We start from the raw sequence: 7,500 nt of genomic DNA, 5'->3' as shown, positions 1-7,500 counted from the left end.
GTCCCGCTAATCGCACTCCGGGCCCCAAGTCCGTCGAACTTTTCCTTTCAACTTTTATTTGAAGCAACTTAGGACAGAGAGGGCGATCGAGGCCTAAGTTATGCGTGGCCACCGATGCCCGAGGAAGGTGGAAGTGGGGGGGGGGGGGAAGAGAGATGGTTTGATGAATAAGATAAGGAAAGGAAGCTGATAAACAAGGATAGGCATAAACCTAATAACAGATAAATTAGTGTCAAGGGTAGAGTGAAGGGATGAGGTATAAGGGAGGAAACGAAATTCTGATAACAGAGGAATATAAACGGAATATAAATGTAAATGGAGAGAAGGAATAGTAGACATAGAAAATGGAATGGAAGGAGGATAAATGACGAATTAGGTTAGCTTAGCATAGGTTAGGCTCAGTTAGGGTGAGTTAGGTCAAGTTAAGTTAGGCTGAGTTTAGTTGTTAGACTGTTAGGATGAGATTAATTAGATTTAATTAGAATTGCTCATACGCTCATGTACAGGTGACAAAGAGGGGAAGGAGAGTGGAAAAGGAAAAGAGGATAAGAAATAGGGAAGGATGAGGAGAGCGGGGAAAGAGAGGAGGGAAGAAAAGGGAGAAAGAAATAAGAGGGGAGGAGAGAAAATGAGGATGAGGGAGAGAGCAGAATGGAAAGAAAGTGAGATGTGAGCGAGCGAGCGATAGAGAGAGAGGGCGAAAAAGAGAGCGAAAGAAAGAGAAAGAGAGAAAGAAAGAAAGAGAGAGAATGGACGAGAGAGAAAGAAAGAGAAAGAGAGAGAGAGAGAAAGAAAGAGAAAGAGAGAGAGAAAGAAAGAAAGAGAGCGAAAGAGAGAGAGAAAGAAAGAAAGAGAGCGAAAAAGGGAGAATGGACGAGAGAGAAAGAAAGAAAGAATAAAAAGAGAGAGAGACCTATCTGTTAGACACAAAGACATAGCGACAAAGGGGACGGCGCTTGGGCGATAGTACAAATATATCATCGTGATTCTCCTCTTACAACGGCCGAGGAAAGTATGGTAATTATCCGAACGAAGGCGCAGCGGCAGCCTCTCCGGCGTATGGAAGAGGCTGTCTCTTAACTCTTCATTTCCTTGACGTTCGTTCATCATTCCCTTGGTCTGCGTCCAGTGAAGTGTAGGTCGTATTTGTTTAACAAACGGTATGTCAAATATGTATATATATGTGTGTGTGTGTGTGTGTATGTATATGTACAAATATGTATATATTTATATGTATATATATATATATATATATATATATATATATATATATATATATATATATATATATATATATATATATATATATATATATATATATATATATATATATGTATATATATATAATATATATATATATAAATATATATATATATATATATACATACATACGTACATACATATATATATATATATATACATATATATATATATATATATATATATATATATATATATATGTATGTGTATACATATATATATATATTGATATATATATATATATATATATATATATATATATATATATATATATATATATATATATATATATATATAATGTTTAAAAGCAAATAATACATAAATCACATTGCTGTAAATGAAATGCGATGTTCGTTTCTGCTTCACTTCTCGACAGATTCAACGTCTAAAATTCTGGGCTTCGCTGAGGTGTCCTTTCGCGTGTAGTGTCTCTGAAAAAGGAAAGGACGATCGAGAAATGGCCGCAGCGACGTAAGGCAACAGAGAGAGTTAAGACTCTCTCCTTGGCCTGTTGAGATTGATAAGGCAAATTAGCTCCAAATAAAATACTGAAAATGAGCGATGGGTAAGGAAAAAAAGGAAAGGGAGGGAGGAGGAAGGGAAAGGATAAGGGAGAGCCGGTTCGAGAGAGGGGGAAGGAAAGAAAGAAAAGGTGGGAGAGAGAGATAGTAAAACTCGATAATTTAAGAATGTAGCGTAACAGAAGAAAGAATACAAGAAAAGGGAAGAACAAGATCCTGAGAGAGAAAAAAACGGAAGAAGAAAATAAGAAACAAAAGCAAGAAGAGGAGAGAACATCAAATAAATCATCCTGGAAAGAGAGAAACAAATCATAACTGATGCCTCGCTTCCTTCCTTCCTCCTCAAGACGCTCAAATAGTGGACATCCTTCACGTCCAGTTGGCTGCACTGATAACTGGTCTACAGCTGAGCGTGGCGGGGTAGATGTGGCATGGCTTTGTTTACACTGCAGTGCGGCAACAAGAGTTTGTTTACATTGCAGTGTGGCAGAAGGCTTTGTTTACATTGTAGTGTAGCTGGCAACAATGGCTTTGTTTACAATTCTTGCTACCCTCGTGCTACAAAGAATACACAAGTTGTTTTCATAAGATTGTTTCAATGTGGAGAAAGAATTTTACCTCAGTTCCTGACAGGTGTGATTCCAGATGTTTATGCCTGTTTTGGCACATTTTTTTATATATATCGAAATAGGATAAAGGTCCTACAACCATAACAGAAAAAAAAACTGAACAACCATTACAACAACAAACCATAATATAACGAACTGGTTATCAATGCAGTCAACCGTAATGGAGTCCAAGGCTTTAGTCCTCGAAACCTCTTTCAGATATCGAAGTCCTTTTTCTTAGCCAGGCGAGAATACTTCCATATCCTTTGGCTGTTGTTTGTTGTTCCATCTGCAGGCTTTCCATAAATCATGTGAGGTAAAACTGCAACGAAAGGACTGACGGAGAAGGAAAGATAGAAAGATATACGTTAAGTTAAAATAGAAAAAAATGTAAACCAGATACAGAAGTTTTAGAACGGATCTTGAAGGAAGGAAGGAAGGGAGATGGAAAGTAAAGCAAGATAAACGAAAAAAAAGGAAGAAATGAAAGTCAAATGGAGAAGGACGCCGCCATAGCTGGAGAGAAATCTAAAATTCTTAAATGACCATAAAAATGAAGACCGAAGTGCCGTCTTGAAGAGGCTACCGAGATGTCTACAAACATAAATCCACTTAGAGTGCTTGGCGGGGAGATGTCTCGACATGACAAGATTAATCAAGTTACTTTTTCATTAATCATATTATATGTATATATTACTTCTTAAACGCGAGAAATCAACACGTTTATAATAAAAATACCTCTTGAATCTTATAAAGTGACTGAATTAAAACGATATCAAAATAGGCAATGCTAAACCGAGCAAGGTCAAGGATAAAGGAACTCGTTGAATAGACCAAAGCTACGCAAAACTAAACTTAACTTTGAGATTGAGCCAAAATAACGTCAATGCTAGACCAAATTTACAACAAAATTAATTCAAGATACGTGAAGACCCAATCAAGATTACTTCAATAATTATTCAAGATTATTTCGAGGATAAATTAGGACTACAACAAAAATTAACTAGATATTGTCAAGCCTAAATCAAGTATGCGTCAAGACCGAACCGAGATCACGTCAAAACTAAGCAAGATGTCAAGACTAAAGCAAGACAGATGATAACTGATGAAGTAATGAATTAATACAGAAGCAAGACTGAATAAACCACAAAAAAAATCGGTCTCTTTTCAAAACACAATAAATACTATTATTAAATCACTAGAATGGACTGCCTTAGGTGGTCGTCCAGCCTGTGACGTCATTAATCATCGGCCATCGCTTGCCCCTCCCCCCCCCCCTCTTCCCACCCTACCCTGTTCCCTTAGTCTTCGTTATTACCTCCTTTTCCCTGTCTCGTCCTCCGCCTTCCTTTCCATTTATATTCTTTTCTTCTTCTACGTCCTGTTTATTCTCTTTTTTCGATCTTTTTACTTTTATTTCTCTCCCTTCTTCTTCTTCTTGCTTTTCTTTATGTTTTCCTTTCTCCCTGCTCCTCTCTCCTCTTTCTTATCTCCTCCCTTCCTTCCTCTCTTCTTCTTCCTCTTCCTCCACGTTCATATCCCCTAATTTTCTTTTCTTCTCTCTTTTCTTCCTCTTAGCCTCTTTTTTTTTTTCTCTCTACCTTCCCTCCTCCCTCCTCCTCCTCCTCCTCCTCCTTTCCTCCTTTCACTCATCTTCATTCTCCCTCCTCCCTCTTTTTCCTCCTCTCTCATCCTTTTTCTCCCTCCTTCTTTTCCTTCTTCCTCCTCTCCTCCTCTCCTCCTCCTCTTCTCCTCCTCCTCCTCCTCCTCCTCCCTCTCCTCCTCCCTCCCTCTCCTCCCTCCTCCTCCTCTCCTCCCTCCTCCTCTCCTCCTTTTCCTCTCCTCCTCCACCTCTCCTCCTCTTCCTCTCCTCCTCCCTCCTCTCCCTCCTCCTCCTCTTCCTCTCCTCCTCCTCCTCCTCTCCTCCTCCTTCCCCTCTCCCTCCTCCTCTCCTCCCTCCTCCCTCTCCCTCCTTTCCCTTTCTTCCTCATCCCTCTTCCTCCTCTCCTCTCTCCTCCCTCTTCCCCCTCCTCCTCCTTCTGTTCCTCTTAATTCCTCCTCCTCCTTCCTCCTCTCTTCTCGTCCTCCCTCTTTCTCCTTTTCCTCCTCCCTTCTCTCCTCCCTCCCTCCTCCTCTCTTCCTCCTCCTCCTCCCCCTTTCCTCCTCCCCCTCTTCCTCATCCTCCCTCTTCCTCATCCCCATCCTTATGCCCTTCATCCTCCAGCGCCCTTTTTTAATTTTTCCTCCCTTCTTCTGCCTCCATTTCCTCATCATCATCTTTATCCTCCCTTCTTCCTCTCTTTCGTTCCTCCTCTTCTCTCCATTTCCTCCCCCCTCTGCCCTCCTCTCCCTATTCCCCCTTCTCCTCCTCTCATCTCCCTCTCTCCTCCTCTTCATTCTCATTCTCTCACCTTCCGTCTCCACTCCTCCTCCTCCCTCTTCCACTTCCTTCCCCCTCCATCCCTCTTTTCTTCTTCTTCTTCTTCTTCCTCCTCCTCCTCTCCTCCTCTTCCTCCTCTCTCTCTCTCTTCCTCTTCTTCCTCTTTTTCCTTCTCTTCTCACCTCTCCTCCCTCCCTCATCCTCCTTTTCTTTCTCCCTCCTGCATCCCTCCTCCTCTTTCCTCTTCCCTCCTTTACCTCCTCCCTTCCTCCTCTCTTCCTTCCTTTTCCTCCTCCCCCTTCATCCTCATCCTCATCCTCCTTGCCAACTCCTTCTCCCTCTCTCATACCCTCCTCCCTCTTCCTCGGCCATCCCACCCTCCTCTTCCTCTTCCATTACTGTTCCTCCTTCCTCTCCTTCTTTTTCCTTCTCTTCCTCTTCCTTCTTTTCCCCCTCCCTCCTCTCCCTCCTCTCCACACTTCTCCTCTTCCTCTTCCCTTCCTCCTCCCTCCCCCTTCCCTCTATCCCTCTTACTCTTCTCTCCTCTTCCTCCTTCCTCTTCCCTCCTTCTCCACACCTCTTCCTCTCCCCATTTTCCTCTTCCCTTCTCCTCCTCTCCTCCCTTTCCATAGCACTCTCTCCTCCTCATCTTCCATTCCACCTCTCCTCGTCCTCATCCTCCTCTTCCTCCTCTTCTTCCCCCACCCCTCCTTCTCTTCCAACTCCCCCTTTCTCCTCCTCCACCCTCTTCACCCTCTCCTCCTCCTCTTCTCCCTTCTCCCTCCCTCCACCTCCTTCTTCCTCCCCTTCCTCCTCTTCCACCTTCCTTTTCACTTCTCTTCTCTCACCTCCCTCCTCCTCCCTCCCCTTCTCCCCACTCCTTCCTCCTCCCCCTCCCTTCCCCTCCCCTTCTCCCCCTCCCCCTCCTCCCTCCCCTTCCCCCGCCATATCTCAACCGTTGATGAGGTTTTGATGAAGCGCCCGAACGGCCAGAGACGTAAAAGTTATAGAGTCGATACGCACCAAACTTCAGTCTCTTCCCTGCACCCCGCTGGGTCCTTATCGGCGTCTTTGCTCTCGTCCCGTCATCTATTTTTTTTGCTTCTTCTTCTTCTTCTTCTTGGTCTTCTTCCTCTTCTTCTTTATTCTTCTTCTTCTTCTTTTCTTTCTTCTTTTCTTTCTTTTTCTTCGTCTTCTTTCTTCTTCTCTCTTTTCTTCTTCTTCTTTCTTTTTCTCTCTTTTTTTTTCTTTTTTTTTTTTGAGGGTGGGGAGTGGGGGTGGGGGGGTGGAGGTAGGAAGCTGGTAGGGGGGGTGAGGTATAGAGGGTTGAGGGTTGAGGGGGGGGGGATAAATGTTATATTCTCTCAAAGGCCGTTGTTTACAGGTGAGAGTTCTTGGTACAGTTTGTGGGAGGATTTTGTGGTTGGGGGTGGCGGGTGGGGGGGGGGGGGGTTAATTGGGGAGTGCATGTTTTTGTTTGTGTGTGCGTGCAACTTTTTTCTTTTCTCTGTGGGGTGTGTGTGTGTGTGTGTGTGTGTGTGTGTGTGTGTGTGTGTGTGTGTGTGTGTGTGTGTGTGTGCAATTACTTTTTCGATGTAACCGTACTTATGGATACGATAACGATATGTATGATAATGATAATAATGATGATAATGATAATAATTTTGATGATAAGGATAATAATGTTGATGATAATGATGATAATGTTGATGATAATGATAATAATATTGATGATAATGATGATAATGTTGATGATAATGATAATAATGTTGATGATGATGATAATAATGTTGATGATAATGATAATAATTTTGATGATAATGATAATAATGTTGATGATAAGGATAATAATGTTGATGATGATGATAATAATGTTGATGATAATGATGATAATGTTGATGATAATGATGGTAATATTGATGATAATGATAATAATATTGATGATAATGCTAATAATGATGATAATGTTGATAATAATAATGATAATGTTGATGATAATGTTGATGATAATGATGATAATGTTGATGATAATGATAACAACCACTTCAGTCACAGAGAGACAGAGACAGAAAGAGAATATACCGTCCAGTAACATGTAATAAAACATGACATAAGAATGTAACATATTCAAATGACATAACCCACCAACGTCAATAACAGCATCTCCAACATATGCAACCTCATCCTCATATCTAGAAGCAATATTTGCATAATTCAAATAATTCTTTGCTATATATTGGCGTGCCTCTCGCAAGCAGCTGAGAACTCGAGACGGGAAATATGCGAGTTATGTCTGCAGTCGTAGACATCATTAAATTCCTTCTCTTGGCGAAATACCTGAACAAAATTGGGCGGAAGAAACAACGCTGGAAGGAAAAAAAATGTCTGGATAATTCTTAGGAGACGAAATATTCTTGGTAATGACAGCAAGCAATAGTGGTAATTGCTACAAGAAATTATGATGGTAACAGATATAATGTAAGGTTATGCAAGTATACACACACACAAATGTATATAGGACCATTTATATATATATATATATATATATATATATATATATATATATATATATATATATGTGTATAGGTATATACATATATATATATGTATGTATATATATATGATATATACATTTATGTGTGTGTACATGTGTGTGTGTGAATACACACACACACACACGCACACACACACACACACACACACACACACACACACACACACACACACACAC

This window comes from Penaeus vannamei, chromosome 1 (genome assembly GCF_042767895.1).
Source record: "Penaeus vannamei isolate JL-2024 chromosome 1, ASM4276789v1, whole genome shotgun sequence".
NCBI classification, from domain to species: domain Eukaryota; kingdom Metazoa; phylum Arthropoda; class Malacostraca; order Decapoda; family Penaeidae; genus Penaeus; species Penaeus vannamei.
Note: the sequence above shows the minus strand (reverse complement) of the source record.